Source organism: Carcharodon carcharias, chromosome 6 (assembly GCF_017639515.1).
Source record: "Carcharodon carcharias isolate sCarCar2 chromosome 6, sCarCar2.pri, whole genome shotgun sequence".
NCBI classification, from domain to species: domain Eukaryota; kingdom Metazoa; phylum Chordata; class Chondrichthyes; order Lamniformes; family Lamnidae; genus Carcharodon; species Carcharodon carcharias.
This window is the reverse complement of record NC_054472.1, coordinates 41,728,511-41,752,472: the sequence shown is the minus strand read 5'-3', so window position 1 is coordinate 41,752,472 and position 23,962 is coordinate 41,728,511. Positions and strand designations below refer to the sequence as shown.

General features: G+C 63.0%; 1 protein-coding gene across 1 annotated transcript in view; it reads right to left on the bottom strand.

Moving 5' to 3' along the window:
* oxr1a (oxidation resistance 1a) overlaps nucleotides 1-23,962 on the bottom strand; it is a 338,586-nt gene that overhangs the window by 73,295 nt on the left and 241,329 nt on the right. The gene's annotated exons all lie outside the window — the stretch shown is intronic.

Below are 23,962 nucleotides of genomic sequence, written 5' to 3'. Positions count from 1 at the left end.
CCTCTCCCCTGCACCATCTCACACCTCTCCCCTGCACCATCTCACACCTCTCCCCTGCACCATCTCACACCTCTCCCCTGCACCATCTCACACCTCTCCCCTGCACCATCTCACACCTCTCCCCTGCACCATCTCACACCTCTCCCCTGCACCATCTCACACCTCTCCCCTGCACCATCTCACACCTCTCCCCTGCACCATCTCACACCTCTCCCCTGCACCATCTCACACCTCTCCCCTGCACCATCTCACACCTCTCCCCTGCACCATCTCACACCTCTCCCCTGCACCATCTCACACCTCTCCCCTGCACCATCTCACACCTCTCCCCTGCACCATCTCACACCTCTCCCCTGCACCATCTCACACCTCTCCCCTGCACCATCTCACACCTCTCCCCTGCACCATCTCACACCTCTCCCCTGCACCATCTCACACCTCTCCCCTGCACCATCTCACACCTCTCCCCTGCACCATCTCACACCTCTCCCCTGCACCATCTCACACCTCTCCCCTGCACCATCTCACACCTCTCCCCTGCACCATCTCACACCTCTCCCCTGCACCATCTCACACCTCTCCCCTGCACCATCTCACACCTCTCCCCTGCACCATCTCACACCTCTCCCCTGCACCATCTCACACCTCTCCCCTGCACCATCTCACACCTCTCCCCTGCACCATCTCACACCTCTCCCCTGCACCATCTCACACCTCTCCCCTGCACCATCTCACACCTCTCCCCTGCACCATCTCACACCTCTCCCCTGCACCATCTCACACCTCTCCCCTGCACCATCTCACACCTCTCCCCTGCACCATCTCACACCTCTCCCCTGCACCATCTCACACCTCTCCCCTGCACCATCTCACACCTCTCCCCTGCACCATCTCACACCTCTCCCCTGCACCATCTCACACCTCTCCCCTGCACCATCTCACACCTCTCCCCTGCACCATCTCACGCGTCTCCCCTGCACCATCTCACAGCTCTCCCCTGCACCATCTCACGCCTCTCCCCTGCACCATCTCACGCCTCTCCCCTGCACCATCTCACGCCTCTCCCCTGCACCATCTCACGCCTCTCCCCTGCACCATCTCACGCCTCTCCCCTGCACCATCTCACGCCTCTCCCCTGCACCATCTCACGCCTCTCCCCTGCACCATCTCACGCCTCTCCCCTGCACCATCTCACGCCTCTCCCCTGCACCATCTCACGCCTCTCCCCTGCACCATCTCACGCCTCTCCCCTGCACCATCTCACGCCTCTCCCCTGCACCATCTCACGCCTCTCCCCTGCACCATCTCACGCCTCTCCCCTGCACCATCTCACGCCTCTCCCCTGCACCATCTCACGCCTCTCCCCTGCACCATCTCACGCCTCTCCCCTGCACCATCTCACGCCTCTCCCCTGCACCATCTCACGCCTCTCCCCTGCACCATCTCACGCCTCTCCCCTGCACCATCTCACGCCTCTCCCCTGCACCATCTCACGCCTCTCCCCTGCACCATCTCACGCCTCTCCCCTGCACCATCTCACGCCTCTCCCCTGCACCATCTCACGCCTCTCCCCTGCACCATCTCACGCCTCTCCCCTGCACCATCTCACGCCTCTCCCCTGCACCATCTCACGCCTCTCCCCTGCACCATCTCACGCCTCTCCCCTGCACCATCTCACGCCTCTCCCCTGCACCATCTCACGCCTCTCCCCTGCACCATCTCACGCCTCTCCCCTGCACCATCTCACGCCTCTCCCCTGCACCATCTCACGCCTCTCCCCTGCACCATCTCACGCCTCTCCCCTGCACCATCTCACGCCTCTCCCCTGCACCATCTCACGCCTCTCCCCTGCACCATCTCACGCCTCTCCCCTGCACCATCTCACGCCTCTCCCCTGCACCATCTCACAGCCTCTCCCCTGCACCATCTCACGCCTCTCCCCTGCACCATCTCACACCTCTCCCCTGCACCATCTCACACCTCTCCCCTGCACCATCTCACACCTCTCCCCTGCACCATCTCACACCTCTCCCCTGCACCATCTCACACCTCTCCCCTGCACCATCTCACACCTCTCCCCTGCACCATCTCACACCTCTCCCCTGCACCATCTCACACCTCTCCCCTGCACCATCTCACACCTCTCCCCTGCACCATCTCACACCTCTCCCCTGCACCATCTCACGCATCTCGCAGCTCTCCCCTGCACCATCTCACAGCTCTCCCCTGCACCATCTCACGCCTCTCCCATGCACCATCTCACACCTCTCCCCTGCACCATCTCACGCATCTCGCAGCTCTCCCCTGCACCATCTCACGCCTCTCCCCTTAACCATCTCACGCCTCTCACACCTCTCCCCTGCACCATCTCACGCCTCTCCCCTGCACCATCTCACGCCTCTCCCCTGCACCATCTCACGCCTCTCCCCTGCACCATCTCACACCTCTCCCCTGCACCATCTCACGCCTCTCCCCTGCACCATCTCACACCTCTCCCCTGCACCGTCTCACACCTCTCCCCTGCACCGTCTCACACCTCTCCCCTGCACCGTCTCACACCTCTCCCCTGCACCGTCTCACATCTCTCCCCTTAACCATCTCACGCCTCTCACGCCTCTCCCCTGCACCATCTCACGCCTCTCCCCTGCACCATCTCACGCCTCTCCCCTGCACCATCTCACGCCTCTCCCCTGCACCATCTCACGCCTCTCCCCTGCACCATCTCACGCCTCTCCCCTGCACCATCTCACGCCTCTCCCCTGCACCATCTCACGCCTCTCCCCTGCACCATCTCACGCCTCTCCCCTGCACCATCTCACGCCTCTCCCCTGCACCATCTCACACCTCTCCCCTGCACCATCTCACACCTCTCCCCTGCACCATCTCACACCTCTCCCCTGCACCATCTCACACCTCTCCCCTGCACCGTCTCACACCCCTCGCCTGCACCATCTCACACCTCTCCCCTGCACCATCTCACACCTCTCCCCTGCACCATCTCACACCTCTCCCCTGCACCATCTCACACCTCTCCCCTGCACCATCTCACACCTCTCCCCTGCACCATCTCACACCTCTCCCCTGCACCATCTCACACCTCTCCCCTGCACCATCTCACACCTCTCCCCTGCACCATCTCACACCTCTCCCCTGCACCATCTCACACCTCTCCCCTGCACCATCTCACACCTCTCCCCTGCACCATCTCACACCTCTCCCCTGCACCATCTCACACCTCTCCCCTGCACCATCTCACACCTCTCCCCTGCACCATCTCACACCTCTCCCCTGCACCATCTCACACCTCTCCCCTGCACCATCTCACACCTCTCCCCTGCACCATCTCACACCTCTCCCCTGCACCATCTCACACCTCTCCCCTGCACCATCTCACACCTCTCCCCTGCACCATCTCACACCTCTCCCCTGCACCATCTCACACCTCTCCCCTGCACCATCTCACACCTCTCCCCTGCACCATCTCACACCTCTCCCCTGCACCATCTCACACCTCTCCCCTGCACCATCTCACACCTCTCCCCTGCACCATCTCACACCTCTCCCCTGCACCATCTCACACCACACACCTGCACCATCTCACACCACACACCTGCACCATCTCACACCACACACCTGCACCATCTCACACCACACACCTGCACCATCTCACACCACACACCTGCACCATCTCACGCCTCTCCCCTGCACCATCTCACGCCTCTCCGCTACAGCATCTCACGCCTCTCCCCTGCACCATCTCACGCCTCTCCCCTGCACCATCTCACGCCTCTCCCCTGCACCATCTCACGCCTCTCCCCTGCACCATCTCACGCCTCTCCCCTGCACCATCTCACGCCTCTCCCCTGCACCATCTCACGCCTCTGCCCTGCAACATCTCCCGCCTCTCCCCAGCACCATCTCACGCCTTTCCCCTTCACCATCTCACGCCTCTCCCCTGCACCATCTCACGCCTCTCCCCTGCACCATCTCACGCCTCTCCCCTGCACCATCTCACGCCTCTCCCCTGCACCATCTCACGCCTCTCCCCTGCACCATCTCACGCCTCTCCCCTGCACCATCTCACGCCTCTCCCCTGCACCATCTCACGCCTCTCCCCTGCACCATCTCACGCCTCTCCCCTGCACCATCTCACGCCTCTCCCCTGCACCATCTCACGCCTCTCCCCTGCACCATCTCACGCCTCTCCCCTGCACCATCTCACGCCTCTCCCCTGCACCATCTCACGCCTCTCCCCTGCACCATCTCACGCCTCTCCCCTGCACCATCTCACGCCTCTCCCCTGCACCATCTCACGCCTCTCCCCTGCACCATCTCACGCCTCTCCCCTGCACCATCTCACGCCTCTCCCTGCACCATCTCACGCCTCTCCCCTGCACCATCTCACGCCTCTCCCCTGCACCATCTCACGCCTCTCCCCTGCACCATCTCACGCCTCTCCCCTGCACCATCTCACGCCTCTCCCCTGCACCATCTCACGCCTCTCCCCTGCACCATCTCACGCCTCTCCCCTGCACCATCTCACGCCTCTCCCCTGCACCATCTCACGCCTCTCCCCTGCACCATCTCACGCCTCTCCCCTGCACCATCTCACGCCTCTCCCCTGCACCATCTCACGCCTCTCCCCTGCACCATCTCACGCCTCTCCCCTGCACCATCTCACGCCTCTCCCCTGCACCATCTCACGCCTCTCCCCTGCACCATCTCACGCCTCTCCCCTGCACCATCTCACGCCTCTCCCCTGCACCATCTCACGCCTCTCCCCTGCACCATCTCACGCCTCTCCCCTGCACCATCTCACGCCTCTCCCCTGCACCATCTCACGCCTCTCCCCTGCACCATCTCACGCCTCTCCCCTGCACCATCTCACGCCTCTCCCCTGCACCATCTCACGCCTCTCCCCTGCACCATCTCACGCCTCTCCCCTGCACCATCTCACGCCTCTCCCCTGCACCATCTCACGCCTCTCCCCTGCACCATCTCACGCCTCTCCCCTGCACCATCTCACGCCTCTCCCCTGCACCATCTCACGCCTCTCCCCTGCACCATCTCACGCCTCTCCCCTGCACCATCTCACGCCTCTCCCCTGCACCATCTCACGCCTCTCCCCTGCACCATCTCACGCCTCTCCCCTGCACCATCTCACGCCTCTCCCCTGCACCATCTCACGCCTCTCCCCTGCACCATCTCACGCCTCTCCCCTGCACCATCTCACGCCTCTCCCCTGCACCATCTCACGCCTCTCCCCTGCACCATCTCACGCCTCTCCCCTGCACCATCTCACGCCTCTCCCCTGCACCATCTCACGCCTCTCCCCTGCACCATCTCACGCCTCTCCCCTGCACCATCTCACACCTCTCCCCTGCACCATCTCACACCTCTCCCCTGCACCATCTCACACCTCTCCCCTGCACCATCTCACACCTCTCCCCTGCACCATCTCACACCTCTCCCCTGCACCATCTCACACCTCTCCCCTGCACCATCTCACACCTCTCCCCTGCACCATCTCACACCTCTCCCCTGCACCATCTCACACCTCTCCCCTGCACCATCTCACACCTCTCCCCTGCACCATCTCACACCTCTCCCCTGCACCATCTCACACCTCTCCCCTGCACCATCTCACACCTCTCCCCTGCACCATCTCACACCTCTCCCCTGCACCATCTCACACCTCTCCCCTGCACCATCTCACACCTCTCCCCTGCACCATCTCACACCTCTCCCCTGCACCATCTCACACCTCTCCCCTGCACCATCTCACACCTCTCCCCTGCACCATCTCACACCTCTCCCCTGCACCATCTCACACCTCTCCCCTGCACCATCTCACACCTCTCCCCTGCACCATCTCACACCTCTCCCCTGCACCATCTCACACCTCTCCCCTGCACCATCTCACACCTCTCCCCTGCACCATCTCACACCTCTCCCCTGCACCATCTCACACCTCTCCCCTGCACCATCTCACACCTCTCCCCTGCACCATCTCACACCTCTCCCCTGCACCATCTCACACCTCTCCCCTGCACCATCTCACACCTCTCCCCTGCACCATCTCACACCTCTCCCCTGCACCATCTCACACCTCTCCCCTGCACCATCTCACACCTCTCCCCTGCACCATCTCACACCTCTCCCCTGCACCATCTCACACCTCTCCCCTGCACCATCTCACACCTCTCCCCTGCACCATCTCACACCTCTCCCCTGCACCATCTCACACCTCTCCCCTGCACCATCTCACACCTCTCCCCTGCACCATCTCACACCTCTCCCCTGCACCATCTCACACCTCTCCCCTGCACCATCTCACACCTCTCCCCTGCACCATCTCACACCTCTCCCCTGCACCATCTCACACCTCTCCCCTGCACCATCTCACACCTCTCCCCTGCACCATCTCACACCTCTCCCCTGCACCATCTCACACCTCTCCCCTGCACCATCTCACACCTCTCCCCTGCACCATCTCACACCTCTCCCCTGCACCATCTCACACCTCTCCCCTGCACCATCTCACACCTCTCCCCTGCACCATCTCACACCTCTCCCCTGCACCATCTCACACCTCTCCCCTGCACCATCTCACACCTCTCCCCTGCACCATCTCACACCTCTCCCCTGCACCATCTCACACCTCTCCCCTGCACCATCTCACACCTCTCCCCTGCACCATCTCACACCTCTCCCCTGCACCATCTCACACCTCTCCCCTGCACCATCTCACACCTCTCCCCTGCACCATCTCACACCTCTCCCCTGCACCATCTCACACCTCTCCCCTGCACCATCTCACACCTCTCCCCTGCACCATCTCACACCTCTCCCCTGCACCATCTCACACCTCTCCCCTGCACCATCTCACACCTCTCCCCTGCACCATCTCACACCTCTCCCCTGCACCATCTCACACCTCTCCCCTGCACCATCTCACACCTCTCCCCTGCACCATCTCACACCTCTCCCCTGCACCATCTCACACCTCTCCCCTGCACCATCTCACACCTCTCCCCTGCACCATCTCACACCTCTCCCCTGCACCATCTCACACCTCTCCCCTGCACCATCTCACACCTCTCCCCTGCACCATCTCACACCTCTCCCCTGCACCATCTCACACCTCTCCCCTGCACCATCTCACACCTCTCCCCTGCACCATCTCACACCTCTCCCCTGCACCATCTCACACCTCTCCCCTGCACCATCTCACACCTCTCCCCTGCACCATCTCACACCTCTCCCCTGCACCATCTCACACCTCTCCCCTGCACCATCTCACACCTCTCCCCTGCACCATCTCACACCTCTCCCCTGCACCATCTCACACCTCTCCCCTGCACCATCTCACACCTCTCCCCTGCACCATCTCACACCTCTCCCCAGCACCATCTCACACCTCTCCCCTGCACCATCTCACACCTCTCCCCTGCACCATCTCACGCCTCTCCCCTGCACCATCTCACGCCTCTCCCCTGCACCATCTCACGCCTCTCCCCTGCACCATCTCACGCCTCTCCCCTGCACCATCTCACGCCTCTCCCCTGCACCATCTCACGCCTCTCCCCTGCACCATCTCACGCCTCTCCCCTGCACCATCTCACGCCTCTCCCCTGCACCATCTCACGCCTCTCCCCTGCACCATCTCACGCCTCTCCCCTGCACCATCTCACGCCTCTCCCCTGCACCATCTCACGCCTCTCCCCTGCACCATCTCACGCCTCTCCCCTGCACCATCTCACGCCTCTCCCCTGCACCATCTCACGCCTCTCCCCTGCACCATCTCACGCCTCTCCCCTGCACCATCTCACGCCTCTCCCCTGCACCATCTCACACCTCTCCCCTGCACCATCTCACACCTCTCCCCTGCACCATCTCACACCTCTCCCCTGCACCATCTCACACCTCTCCCCTGCACCATCTCACGCCTCTCCCCTGCACCATCTCACGCCTCTCCCCTGCACCATCTCACGCCTCTCCCCTGCACCATCTCACGCCTCTCCCCTGCACCATCTCACGCCTCTCCCCTGCACCATCTCACGCCTCTCCCCTGCACCATCTCACGCCTCTCCCCTGCACCATCTCACGCCTCTCCCCTGCACCATCTCACGCCTCTCCCCTGCACCATCTCACGCCTCTCCCCTGCACCATCTCACGCCTCTCCCCTGCACCATCTCACGCCTCTCCCCTGCACCATCTCACGCCTCTCCCCTGCACCATCTCACGCCTCTCCCCTGCACCATCTCACGCCTCTCCCCTGCACCATCTCACGCCTCTCCCCTGCACCATCTCACGCCTCTCCCCTGCACCATCTCACGCCTCTCCCCTGCACCATCTCACGCCTCTCCCCTGCACCATCTCACGCCTCTCCCCTGCACCATCTCACGCCTCTCCCCTGCACCATCTCACGCCTCTCCCCTGCACCATCTCACGCCTCTCCCCTGCACCATCTCACGCCTCTCCCCTGCACCATCTCACGCCTCTCCCCTGCACCATCTCACGCCTCTCCCCTGCACCATCTCACGCCTCTCCCCTGCACCATCTCACGCCTCTCCCCTGCACCATCTCACGCCTCTCCCCTGCACCATCTCACGCCTCTCCCCTGCACCATCTCACGCCTCTCCCCTGCACCATCTCACGCCTCTCCCCTGCACCATCTCACGCCTCTCCCCTGCACCATCTCACGCCTCTCCCCTGCACCATCTCACGCCTCTCCCCTGCACCATCTCACGCCTCTCCCCTGCACCATCTCACGCCTCTCCCCTGCACCATCTCACGCCTCTCCCCTGCACCATCTCACGCCTCTCCCCTGCACCATCTCACGCCTCTCCCCTGCACCATCTCACGCCTCTCCCCTGCACCATCTCACGCCTCTCCCCTGCACCATCTCACGCCTCTCCCCTGCACCATCTCACGCCTCTCCCCTGCACCATCTCACGCCTCTCCCCTGCACCATCTCACGCCTCTCCCCTGCACCATCTCACACCTCTCCCCTGCACCATCTCACACCTCTCCCCTGCACCATCTCACACCTCTCCCCTGCACCATCTCACACCTCTCCCCTGCACCATCTCACACCTCTCCCCTGCACCGTCTCACACCTCTCCCCTGCACCATCTCACACCTCTCCCCTGCACCATCTCACACCTCTCCCCTGCACCATCTCACACCTCTCCCCTGCACCATCTCACACCTCTCCCCTGCACCATCTCACACCTCTCCCCTGCACCATCTCACACCTCTCCCCTGCACCATCTCACACCTCTCCCCTGCACCATCTCACACCTCTCCCCTGCACCATCTCACACCTCTCCCCTGCACCGTCTCACACCTCTCCCCTGCACCGTCTCACACCTCTCCCCTGCACCGTCTCACACCTCTCCCCTGCACCGTCTCACACCTCTCCCCTTAACCATCTCACGCCTCTCCGCTACAGCATCTCACGCCTCTCACGCCTCTCCCCTGCACCATCTCACGCCTCTCCCCTGCACCATCTCACGCCTCTCCCCTGCACCATCTCACGCCTCTCCCCTGCACCATCTCACGCCTCTCCCCTGCACCATCTCACGCCTCTCCCCTGCACCATCTCACGCCTCTCCCCTGCACCATCTCACGCCTCTCCCCTGCACCATCTCACGCCTCTCCCCTGCACCATCTCACGCCTCTCCCCTGCACCATCTCACGCCTCTCCCCTGCACCATCTCACGCCTCTCCCCTGCACCATCTCACGCCTCTCCCCTGCACCATCTCACGCCTCTCCCCTGCACCATCTCACGCCTCTCCCCTGCACCATCTCACGCCTCTCCCCTGCACCATCTCACGCCTCTCCCCTGCACCATCTCACGCCTCTCCCCTGCACCATCTCACACCTCTCCCCTGCACCATCTCACAGCCTCTCCCCTGCACCATCTCACGCCTCTCCCCTGCACCATCTCACAGCTCTCCCCTGCACCATCTCACACCTCTCCCCTGCACCATCTCACACCTCTCCCCTGCACCATCTCACACCTCTCCCGTGCACCATCTCACACCTCTCCCCTGCACCATCTCACGCGTCTCCCCTGCACCATCTCACACCTCTCCCCTGCACCATCTCACACCTCTCCCCTGCACCATCTCACACCTCTCCCCTGCACCATCTCACACCTCTCCCCTGCACCATCTCACACCTCTCCCCTGCACCATCTCACACCTCTCCCCTGCACCATCTCACACCTCTCCCCTGCACCATCTCACACCTCTCCCCTGCACCATCTCACACCTCTCCCCTGCACCATCTCACACCTCTCCCCTGCACCATCTCACACCTCTCCCCTGCACCATCTCACACCTCTCCCCTGCACCATCTCACACCTCTCCCCTGCACCATCTCACACCTCTCCCCTGCACCATCTCACACCTCTCCCCTGCACCATCTCACACCTCTCCCCTGCACCATCTCACACCTCTCCCCTGCACCATCTCACACCTCTCCCCTGCACCATCTCACACCTCTCCCCTGCACCATCTCACACCTCTCCCCTGCACCATCTCACACCTCTCCCCTGCACCATCTCACACCTCTCCCCTGCACCATCTCACACCTCTCCCCTGCACCATCTCACACCTCTCCCCTGCACCATCTCACACCTCTCCCCTGCACCATCTCACGCCTCTCCCCTGCACCATCTCACACCTCTCCCCTGCACCATCTCACACCTCTCCCCTGCACCATCTCACACCTCTCCCCTGCACCATCTCACACCTCTCCCCTGCACCATCTCACACCTCTCCCCTGCACCATCTCACACCTCTCCCCTGCACCATCTCACACCTCTCCCCTGCACCATCTCACACCTCTCCCCTGCACCATCTCACACCTCTCCCCTGCACCATCTCACACCTCTCCCCTGCACCATCTCACACCTCTCCCCTGCACCATCTCACACCTCTCCCCTGCACCATCTCACACCTCTCCCCTGCACCATCTCACACCTCTCCCCTGCACCATCTCACACCTCTCCCCTGCACCATCTCACACCTCTCCCCTGCACCATCTCACACCTCTCCCCTGCACCATCTCACACCTCTCCCCTGCACCATCTCACACCTCTCCCCTGCACCATCTCACACCTCTCCCCTGCACCATCTCACACCTCTCCCCTGCACCATCTCACACCTCTCCCCTGCACCATCTCACACCTCTCCCCTGCACCATCTCACACCTCTCCCCTGCACCATCTCACACCTCTCCCCTGCACCATCTCACACCTCTCCCCTGCACCATCTCACACCTCTCCCCTGCACCATCTCACACCTCTCCCCTGCACCATCTCACACCTCTCCCCTGCACCATCTCACACCTCTCCCCTGCACCATCTCACACCTCTCCCCTGCACCATCTCACACCTCTCCCCTGCACCATCTCACACCTCTCCCCTGCACCATCTCACACCTCTCCCCTGCACCATCTCACACCTCTCCCCTGCACCATCTCACGCATCTCGCAGCTCTCCCCTGCACCATCTCACAGCTCTCCCCTGCACCATCTCACGCCTCTCCCATGCACCATCTCACGCCTCTCCCCTGCACCATCTCACGCCTCTCCCCTGCACCATCTCACGCCTCTCCCCTGCACCATCTCACGCCTCTCCCCTGCACCATCTCACGCCTCTCCCCTGCACCATCTCACGCCTCTCCCCTGCACCATCTCACGCCTCTCCCCTGCACCATCTCACGCCTCTCCCCTGCACCATCTCACGCCTCTCCCCTGCACCATCTCACGCCTCTCCCCTGCACCATCTCACGCCTCTCCCCTGCACCATCTCACGCCTCTCCGCTGCAGCATCTCACGCCTCTCCGCTGCAGCATCTCACACCTCTCCGCTACAGCATCTCACACCTCACCGCTACAGCATCTCACGCCTCTCCCCTGCACCATCTCACACCTCTCCCCTGCACCATCTCACACCTCTCCCCTGCACCATCTCACACCTCTCCCCTGCACCATCTCACACCTCTCCCCTGCACCATCTCACACCACTCCCCTGCACCATCTCACACCTCTCCCCTGCACCATCTCACACCTCTCCCCTGCACCATCTCACACCTCTCCCCTGCACCATCTCACACCTCTCCCCTGCACCATCTCACACCTCTCCCCTGCACCATCTCACACCTCTCCCCTGCACCATCTCACACCTCTCCCCTGCACCATCTCACACCTCTCCCCTGCACCATCTCACACCTCTCCCCTGCACCATCTCACACCTCTCCCCTGCACCATCTCACACCTCTCCCCTGCACCATCTCACACCTCTCCCCTGCACCATCTCACACCTCTCCCCTGCACCATCTCACACCTCTCCCCTGCACCATCTCACACCTCTCCCCTGCACCATCTCACACCTCTCCCCTGCACCATCTCACACCTCTCCCCTGCACCATCTCACACCTCTCCCCTGCACCATCTCACACCTCTCCCCTGCACCATCTCACACCTCTCCCCTGCACCATCTCACACCTCTCCCCTGCACCATCTCACACCTCTCCCCTGCACCATCTCACACCTCTCCCCTGCACCATCTCACACCTCTCCCCTGCACCATCTCACACCTCTCCCCTGCACCATCTCACACCTCTCCCCTGCACCATCTCACACCTCTCCCCTGCACCATCTCACACCTCTCCCCTGCACCATCTCACACCTCTCCCCTGCACCATCTCACACCTCTCCCCTGCACCATCTCACACCTCTCCCCTGCACCATCTCACAGCTCTCCCCTGCACCATCTCACAGCTCTCCCCTGCACCATCTCACAGCTCTCCCCTGCACCATCTCACACCTCTCCCCTGCACCATCTCACAGCTCTCCCCTGCACCATCTCACACCTCTCCCCTGCACCATCTCACACCTCTCCCCTGCACCATCTCACACCTCTCCCCTGCACCATCTCACACCTCTCCCCTGCACCATCTCACACCTCTCCCCTGCACCATCTCACGCCTCTCCCCTGCACCATCTCACACCTCTCCCCTGCACCATCTCACACCTCTCCCCTGCACCATCTCACTCCTCTCCCCTGCACCATCTAACACCTCTCCCCTGCACCATCTCACACCTCTCCCCTGCACCATCTCACGCCTCTCCCCTGCACCATCTCACGCCTCTCCCCTGCACCATCTCACGCCTCTCCCCTGCACCATCTCACGCCTCTCCCCTGCACCATCTCACACCTCTCCCCTGCACCATCTCAGACCTCTCCCCTGCACCATCTCACAGCCTCTCCCCTGCACCCTCTCACACCTCTCCCCTGCACCATCTCACCCTCTCCCCTGCACCATCTCACGCCTCTCCCCTGCACCATCTCACGCCTCTCCCCTGCACCATCTCACCCCTCTCCCCTGCACCATCTCACGCCTCTCCCCTGCACCATCTCACACCTCTCCCCTGCACCATCTCACAGCTCTCCCCTGCACCATCTCCCGCCTCTCCCCTGCACAATCTCCCACCTCTCCCCTGAACCATCTCACGTCTCTCCCCTGCACCATCTCACGCCTCTCCCTGCACCATCTCACGCCTCTCCCCTGCACCATCTCACGCCTCTCCCCTGCACCATCTCACGCCTCTCCCCTGCACCATCTCACACCTCTCCCCTGCACCATCTCACGCCTCTCCCCTGCACCATCTCACGCCTCTCCCCTGCACCATCTCACCCTCTCCCCTGCACCATCTCACGCCTCTCCCCTGCACCATCTCACGCCTCTCCCCTGCACCATCTCACCCTCTCCCCTGCACCATCTCACGCCTCTCCCCTGCACCATCTCACGCCTCTCCCCTGCACCATCTCACGCCTCTCCCCTGCACCATCTCACGCCTCTCCCCTGCACCATCTCACGCCTCTCCCCTGCACCATCTCACGCCTCTCCCCTGCACCATCTCACGCCTCTCCCCTGCACCATCTCACGCCTCTCCCCTGCACCATCTCACGCCTCTCCCCTGCACCATCTCACGCCTCTCCCCTGCACCATCTCACGCCTCTCCCCTGCACCATCTCACGCCTCTCCCCTGCACCATCTCACGCCTCTCCCCTGCACCATCTCACGCCTCTCCCCTGCACCATCTCACGCCTCTCCCCTGCACCATCTCACGCCTCTCCCCTGCACCATCTCACGCCTCTCCCCTGCACCATCTCACGCCTCTCCCCTGCACCATCTCACGCCTCTCCCCTGCACCATCTCACGCCTCTCCCCTGCACCATCTCACGCCTCTCCCCTGCACCATCTCACGCCTCTCCCCTGCACCATCTCACGCCTCTCCCCTGCACCATCTCACGCCTCTCCCCTGCACCATCTCACGCCTCTCCCCTGCACCATCTCACGCCTCTCCCCTGCACCATCTCACGCCTCTCCCCTGCACCATCTCACGCCTCTCCCCTGCACCATCTCACGCCTCTCCCCTGCACCATCTCACGCCTCTCCCCTGCACCATCTCACGCCTCTCCCCTGCACCATCTCACGCCTCTCCCCTGCACCATCTCACGCCTCTCCCCTGCACCATCTCACGCCTCTCCCCTGCACCATCTCACGCCTCTCCCCTGCACCATCTCACGCCTCTCCCCTGCACCATCTCACGCCTCTCCCCTGCACCATCTCACGCCTCTCCCCTGCACCATCTCACGCCTCTCCCCTGCACCATCTCACGCCTCTCCCCTGCACCATCTCACGCCTCTCCCCTGCACCATCTCACGCCTCTCCCCTGCACCATCTCACGCCTCTCCCCTGCACCATCTCACGCCTCTCCCCTGCACCATCTCACGCCTCTCCCCTGCACCATCTCACGCCTCTCCCCTGCACCATCTCACGCCTCTCCCCTGCACCATCTCACGCCTCTCCCCTGCACCATCTCACGCCTCTCCCCTGCACCATCTCACGCCTCTCCCCTGCACCATCTCACGCCTCTCCCCTGCAGCATCTCACGCCTCTCCCCTGCACCATCTCACGCCTCTCCCCTGCACCTTCTCACACCTCTCCCCTGCACCATCTCACACCTTTCCCCTGCACCATCTCACACCTCTCCCCTGCACCATCTCACACCTCTCCCCTGCACCATCTCACACCTCTCCCCTGCACCATCTCACACCTCTCCCCTGCACCATCTCACACCTCTCCCCTGCACCATCTCACACCTCTCCCCTGCACCATCTCACACCTCTCCCCTGCACCATCTCACACCTCTCCCCTGCACCATCTCACACCTCTCCCCTGCACCATCTCACACCTCTCCCCTGCACCATCTCACACCTCTCCCCTGCACCATCTCACACCTCTCCCCTGCACCATCTCACACCTCTCCCCTGCACCATCTCACACCTCTCCCCTGCACCATCTCACACCTCTCCCCTGCACCATCTCACACCTCTCCCCTGCACCATCTCACACCTCTCCCCTGCACCATCTCACACCTCTCCCCTGCACCATCTCACACCTCTCCCCTGCACCATCTCACACCTCTCCCCTGCACCATCTCACACCTCTCCCCTGCACCATCTCACACCTCTCCCCTGCACCATCTCACACCTCTCCCCTGCACCATCTCACACCTCTCCCCTGCACCATCTCACACCTCTCCCCTGCACCATCTCACACCTCTCCCCTGCACCATCTCACACCTCTCCCCTGCACCATCTCACACCTCTCCCCTGCACCATCTCACACCTCTCCCCTGCACCATCTCACACCTCTCCCCTGCACCATCTCACACCTCTCCCCTGCACCATCTCACACCTCTCCCCTGCACCATCTCACACCTCTCCCCTGCACCATCTCACACCTCTCCCCTGCACCATCTCACACCTCTCCCCTGCACCATCTCACACCTCTCCCCTGCACCATCTCACACCTCTCCCCTGCACCATCTCACACCTCTCCCCTGCACCATCTCACACCTCTCCCCTGCACCATCTCACACCTCTCCCCTGCACCATCTCACACCTCTCCCCTGCACCATCTCACACCTCTCCCCTGCACCATCTCACACCTCTCCCCTGCACCATCTCACACCTCTCCCCTGCACCATCTCACACCTCTCCCCTGCACCATCTCACACCTCTCCCCTGCACCATCTCACACCTCTCCCCTGCACCATCTCACACCTCTCCCCTGCACCATCTCACACCTCTCCCCTGCACCATCTCACACCTCTCCCCTGCACCATCTCACACCTCTCCCCTGCACCATCTCACACCTCTCCCCTGCACCATCTCACACCTCTCCCCTGCACCATCTCACACCTCTCCCCTGCACCATCTCACACCTCTCCCCTGCACCATCTCACACCACACACCTGCACCATCTCACGCCTCTCCCCTGCACCATCTCACGCCTCTCCGCTACAGCATCTCACGCCTCTCCCCGGCAACATCTCACGCCTCTCCCCTGCAACATCTCCCGCCTCTCCCCTGCACCATCTCCCACCTCTCCCCTGCACCATCTCACGCCTCTCCCCTGCACCATCTCACGCCTCTCCCCTGCACCATCTCACGCCTCTCCCCTGCACCATCTCACGCCTCTCCCCTGCACCATCTCACGCCTCTCCCCTGCACCATCTCACGCCTCTCCCCTGCACCATCTCACGCCTCTCCCCTGCACCATCTCACGCCTCTCCCCTGCACCATCTCACGCCTCTCCCCTGCACCATCTCACGCCTCTCCCCTGCACCATCTCACGCCTCTCCCCTGCACCATCTCACGCCTCTCCCCTGCACCATCTCACGCCTCTCCCCTGCACCATCTCACGCCTCTCCCCTGCACCATCTCACGCCTCTCCCCTGCACCATCTCACGCCTCTCCCCTGCACCATCTCACGCCTCTCCCCTGCACCATCTCACAGCCTCTCCCCTGCACCATCTCACAGCCTCTCCCCTGCACCATCTCACAGCCTCTCCCCTGCACCATCTCACGCCTCTCCCCTGCACCATCTCACGCCTCTCCCCTGCACCATCTCACGCCTCTCCCCTGCACCATCTCACGCCTCTCCCCTGCACCATCTCACGCCTCTCCCCTGCACCATCTCACGCCTCTCCCCTGCACCATCTCACACCTCTCCCCTGCACCATCTCACGCCTCTCCCCTGCACCATCTCACGCCTCTCCCCTGCACCATCTCACGCCTCTCCCCTGCACCATCTCACGCCTCTCCCCTGCACCATCTCACGCCTCTCCCCTGCACCATCTCACGCCTCTCCCCTGCACCATCTCACGCCTCTCCCCTGCACCATCTCACGCCTCTCCCCTGCACCATCTCACGCCTCTCCCCTGCACCATCTCACGCCTCTCCCCTGCACCATCTCACGCCTCTCCCCTGCACCATCTCACGCCTCTCCCCTGCACCATCTCACAGCCTCTCCCCTGCACCATCTCACGCCTCTCCCCTGCACCATCTCACGCCTCTCCCCTGCACCATCTCACGCCTCTCCCCTGCACCATCTCACGCCTCTCCCCTGCACCATCTCACGCCTCTCCCCTGCACCATCTCACGCCTCTCCCCTGCACCATCTCACGCCTCTCCCCTGCACCATCTCACGCCTCTCCCCTGCACCATCTCACGCCTCTCCCCTGCACCATCTCACGCCTCTCCCTGCACCATCTCACGCCTCTCCCCTGCACCATCTCACGCCTCTCCCCTGCACCATCTCACGCCTCTCCCCTGCACCATCTCACGCCTCTCCCCTGCACCATCTCACGCCTCTCCCCTGCACCATCTCACGCCTCTCCCCTGCACCATCTCACGCCTCTCCCCTGCACCATCTCACGCCTCTCCCCTGCACCATCTCACGCCTCTCCCCTGCACCATCTCACGCCTCTCCCCTGCACCATCTCACGCCTCTCCCCTGCACCATCTCACGCCTCTCCCCTGCACCATCTCACGCCTCTCCCCTGCACCATCTCACGCCTCTCCCCTGCACCATCTCACGCCTCTCCCCTGCACCATCTCACGCCTCTCCCCTGCACCATCTCACGCCTCTCCCCTGCACCATCTCACGCCTCTCCCCTGCACCATCTCACGCCTCTCCCCTGCACCATCTCACGCCTCTCCCCTGCACCATCTCACGCCTCTCCCCTGCACCATCTCACGCCTCTCCCCTGCACCATCTCACGCCTCTCCCCTGCACCATCTCACGCCTCTCCCCTGCACCATCTCACGCCTCTCCCCTGCACCATCTCACGCCTCTCCCCTGCAGCATCTCACGCCTCTCCCCTGCAGCATCTCACGCCTCTCCCCTGCAGCAACTCACGCCTCTCCCTTGCAGCATCTCACGCCTCTCCCCTGCAGCATCTCACGCCTCTCCCCTGCAGAATCTCACGCCTCTCCCCAGCAGCATCTCACGCCTCTCCCCAGCAGCATCTCACGCCTCTCCCCTGCACCATGTCACGCCTCTCCCCTGCACCATCTCACGCCTCTCCCCTGCACCATCTCACGCCTCTCCACTGCACCATCTCACGCCTCTCCCCTGCACCATCTCACACCTCTCCCCTGCACCATCTCACACCTCTCCCCTGCACCATCTCACACCTCTCCCCTGCACCATCTCACACCTCTCCCCTGCACCATCTCACACCTCTCCCCTGCACCATCTCACACCTCTCCCCTGCACCATCTCACACCTCTCCCCTGCACCATCTCACACCTCTCCCCTGCACCATCTCACACCTCTCCCCTGCACCATCTCACGCGCCTCCGCTACTGCATCTCACGCATCTCACACCTCTCCCCTGCACCATCTCACGCCTCTCCCCTGCACCATCTCACGCCTCTCCCCTGCACCATCTCACGCCTCTCCCCTGCACCATCTCACGCCTCTCCCCTGCACCATCTCACGCCTCTCCCCTGCACCATCTCACGCCTCTCCCCTGCACCATCTCACGCCTCTCCCCTGCACCATCTCACGCCTCTCCCCTGCACCATCTCACGCCTCTCCCCTGCACCATCTCACGCCTCTCCCCTGCACCATCTCACGCCTCTCCCCTGCACCATCTCACGCCTCTCCCCTGCACCATCTCACGCCTCTCCCCTGCACCATCTCACGCCTCTCCCCTGCACCATCTCACGCCTCTCCCCTGCACCATCTCACGCCTCTCCCTGCACCATCTCACGCCTCTCCCCTGCACCATCTCACACCTCTCCCCTGCACCATCTCACAGCCTCTCCCCTGCACCATCTCACAGCCTCTCCCCTGCACCATCTCACGACCTCTCCCCTGCACCATCTCACGACCTCTCCCCTTCACCATCTCACGACTCTCCCCTGCAGCATCTCACGCCTCTCCCCTGCAACATCTCACGCCTCTCCCCTGCACCATCTCACACCTCTCCCCTGCACCATCTCACGCCTCTCCCCTGCACCATCTCACGCCTCTCCCCTGCACCATCTCACGCCTCTCCCCTGCAGCATCTCACGCCTCTCCCCTGCACCATCTCACGCCTCTCCCCTGCACCATCTCACGCCTCTCCCCTGCACCATCTCACGCCTCTCCCCTGCACCATCTCACTCCTCACCGCTGCAGCATCTAACACCTCACCCCTGCCCCATCTCACACCTCTCCCCTGCGCCATCTCACACCTCTCCCCTGCACCATCTCACACCTCTCCCCTGCACCATCTCACACCTCTCCCCTGCACCATCTCACACCTCTCCCCTGCACCATCTCACACCTCTCCCCTGCACCATCTCACACCTCTCCCCTGCACCATCTCACACCTCTCCCCTGCACCATCTCACACCTCTCCCCTGCACCATCTCACACCTCTCCCCTGCACCATCTCACACCTCTCCCCTGCACCATCTCACACCTCTCCCCTGCACCATCTCACACCTCTCCCCTGCACCATCTCACACCTCTCCCCTGCACCATCTCACACCTCTCCCCTGCACCATCTCACACCTCTCCCCTGCACCATCTCACACCTCTCCCCTGCACCATCTCACACCTCTCCCCTGCACCATCTCACACCTCTCCCCTGCACCATCTCACACCTCTCCCCTGCACCATCTCACACCTCTCCCCTGCACCATCTCACACCTCTCCCCTGCACCATCTCACACCTCTCCCCTGCACCATCTCACACCTCTCCCCTGCACCATCTCACACCTCTCCCCTGCACCATCTCACACCTCTCCCCTGCACCATCTCACACCTCTCCCCTGCACCATCTCACACCTCTCCCCTGCACCATCTCACACCTCTCCCCTGCACCATCTCACACCTCTCCCCTGCACCATCTCACACCTCTCCCCTGCACCATCTCACACCTCTCCCCTGCACCATCTCACACCTCTCCCCTGCACCATCTCACGCCTCTCCCCTGCACCATCTCACACCTCTCCCCTGCACCATCTCACGCCTCTCCCCTGCACCATCTCACGCCTCTCCCCTGCACCATCTCACGCCTCTCCCCTGCACCATCTCACGCCTCTCCCCTGCACCATCTCACGCCTCTCCCCTGCACCATCTCACGCCTCTCCCCTGCACCATCTCACGCCTCTCCCCTGCACCATCTCACGCCTCTCCCCTGCACCATCTCACGCCTCTCCCCTGCACCATCTCACGCCTCTCCCCTGCACCATCTCACGCCTCTCCCCTGCACCATCTCACGCCTCTCCCCTGCACCATCTCACGCCTCTCCCCTGCACCATCTCACGCCTCTCCCCTGCACCATCTCACGCCTCTCCCCTGCACCATCTCACGCCTCTCCCCTGCACCATCTCACGCCTCTCCCCTGCACCATCTCACGCCTCTCCCCTGCACCATCTCACGCCTCTCCCCTGCACCATCTCACGCCTCTCCCCTGCACCATCTCACGCCTCTCCCCTGCACCATCTCACGCCTCTCCCCTGCACCATCTCACACCTCTCCCCTGCACCATCTCACGCCTCTCCCCTGCACCATCTCACGCCTCTCCCCTGCACCATCTCACACCTCTCCCCTGCACCATCTCACACCTCTCCCCTGCACCATCTCACACCTCTCCCCTGCACCATCTCACACCTCTCCCCTGCACCATCTCACACCTCTCCCCTGCACCATCTCACACCTCTCCCCTGCACCATCTCACACCTCTCCCCTGCACCATCTCACACCTCTCCCCTGCACCATCTCACACCTCTCCCCTGCACCATCTCACACCTCTCCCGTGCACCATCTCACACCTCTCCCCTGCACCATCTCACAGCTCCCCCCTGCACCATCTCACGCCACTCCCCTGCACCATCTCACGCCTCTCCACTGCACCATCTCACGCCTCTCCACTGCACCATCTCACGCCACTCCCCTGCACCATCTCACGCCTCTCCCCTGCACCATCTCACGCCTCTCCCCTGCACCATCTCACGCCTCTCCCCTGCACCATCTCACGCCTCTCCCCTGCACCATCTCACGCCTCTCCCCTGCACCATCTCACGCCTCTCCCCTGCACCATCTCACGCCTCTCCCCTGCACCATCTCACGCCTCTCCCCTGCACCATCTCACGCCTCTCCCCTGCACCATCTCACGCCTCTCCCCTGCACCATCTCACGCCTCTCCCCTGCACCATCTCACACCTCTCCCCTGCACCATCTCACGCCTCTCCCCTGCACCATCTCACACCTCTCCCCTGCACCATCTCACACCTCTCCCCTGCACCATCTCACACCTCTCCCCTGCACCATCTCACACCTCTCCCCTGCACCATCTCACACCTCTCCCCTGCACCATCTCACACCTCTCCCCTGCACCATCTCACACCTCTCCCCTGCACCATCTCACACCTCTCCCCTGCACCATCTCACACCTCTCCCCTGCACCATCTCACACCTCTCCCCTGCACCATCTCACACCTCTCCCCTGCACCATCTCACACCTCTCCCCTGCACCATCTCACACCTCTCCCCTGCACCATCTCACACCTCTCCCCTGCACCATCTCACACCTCTCCCCTGCACCATCTCACACCTCTCCCCTGCACCATCTCACACCTCTCCCCTGCACCATCTCACACCTCTCCCCTGCACCATCTCACACCTCTCCCCTGCACCATCTCACACCTCTCCCCTGCACCATCTCACACCTCTCCCCTGCACCATCTCACACCTCTCCCCTGCACCATCTCACACCTCTCCCCTGCACCATCTCACACCTCTCCCCTGCACCATCTCACACCTCTCCCCTGCACCATCTCACACCTCTCCCCTGCACCATCTCACACCTCTCCCCTGCACCATCTCACACCTCTCCCCTGCACCATCTCACACCTCTCCCCTGCACCATCTCACACCTCTCCCCTGCACCATCTCACACCTCTCCCCTGCACCATCTCACACCTCTCCCCTGCACCATCTCACACCTCTCCCCTGCACCATCTCACACCTCTCCCCTGCACCATCTCACGCCTCTCCCCTGCACCATCTCACGCCTCTCCCCTGCACCATCTCACGCCTCTCCCCTGCACCATCTCACACCTCTCCCCTGCACCATCTCACACCTCTCCCCTGCACCATCTCACACCTCTCCCCTGCACCATCTCACACCTCTCCCCTGCACCATCTCACACCTCTCCCCTGCACCATCTCACACCTCTCCCCTGCACCATCTCACACCTCTCCCCTGCACCATCTCACACCTCTCCCCTGCACCATCTCACACCTCTCCCCTGCACCATCTCACACCTCTCCCCTGCACCATCTCACACCTCTCCCCTGCACCATCTCACGCCTCTCCCCTGCACCATCTCACGCCTCTCCCCTGCACCATCTCACGCCTCTCCCCTGCACCATCTCACGCCTCTCCCCTGCACCATCTCACGCCTCTCCCCTGCACCATCTCACGCCTCTCCCCTGCACCATCTCACGCCTCTCCCCTGCACCATCTCACGCCTCTCCCCTGCACCATCTCACGCCTCTCCCCTGCACCATCTCACGCCTCTCCCCTGCACCATCTCACGCCTCTCCCCTGCACCATCTCACGCCTCTCCCCTGCACCATCTCACGCCTCTCCCCTGCACCATCTCACGCCTCTCCCCTGCACCATCTCACGCCTCTCCCCTGCACCATCTCACGCCTCTCCCCTGCACCATCTCACGCCTCTCCCCTGCACCATCTCACGCCTCTCCCCTGCACCATCTCACGCCTCTCCCCTGCACCATCTCACGCCTCTCCCCTGCACCATCTCACGCCTCTCCCCTGCACCATCTCACGCCTCTCCCCTGCACCATCTCACGCCTCTCCCCTGCACCATCTCACGCCTCTCCCCTGCACCATCTCACGCCTCTCCCCTGCACCATCTCACGCCTCTCCCCTGCACCATCTCACGCCTCTCCCCTGCACCATCTCACGCCTCTCCCCTGCACCATCTCACGCCTCTCCCCTGCACCATCTCACGCCTCTCCCCTGCACCATCTCACGCCTCTCCCCTGCACCATCTCACGCCTCTCCCCTGCACCATCTCACGCCTCTCCCCTGCACCATCTCACGCCTCTCCCCTGCACCATCTCACGCCTCTCCCCTGCACCATCTCACGCCTCTCCCCTGCACCATCTCACGCCTCTCCCCTGCACCATCTCACGCCTCTCCCCTGCACCATCTCACGCCTCTCCCCTGCACCATCTCACGCCTCTCCCCTGCACCATCTCACGCCTCTCCCCTGCACCATCTCACGCCTCTCCCCTGCACCATCTCACGCCTCTCCCCTGCACCATCTCACGCCTCTCCCCTGCACCATCTCACGCCTCTCCCCTGCACCATCTCACGCCTCTCCCCTGCACCATCTCACGCCTCTCCCCTGCACCATCTCACGCCTCTCCCCTGCACCATCTCACGCCTCTCCCCTGCACCATCTCACGCCTCTCCCCTGCACCATCTCACGCCTCTCCCCTGCACCATCTCACGCCTCTCCCCTGCACCATCTCACGCCTCTCCCCTGCACCATCTCA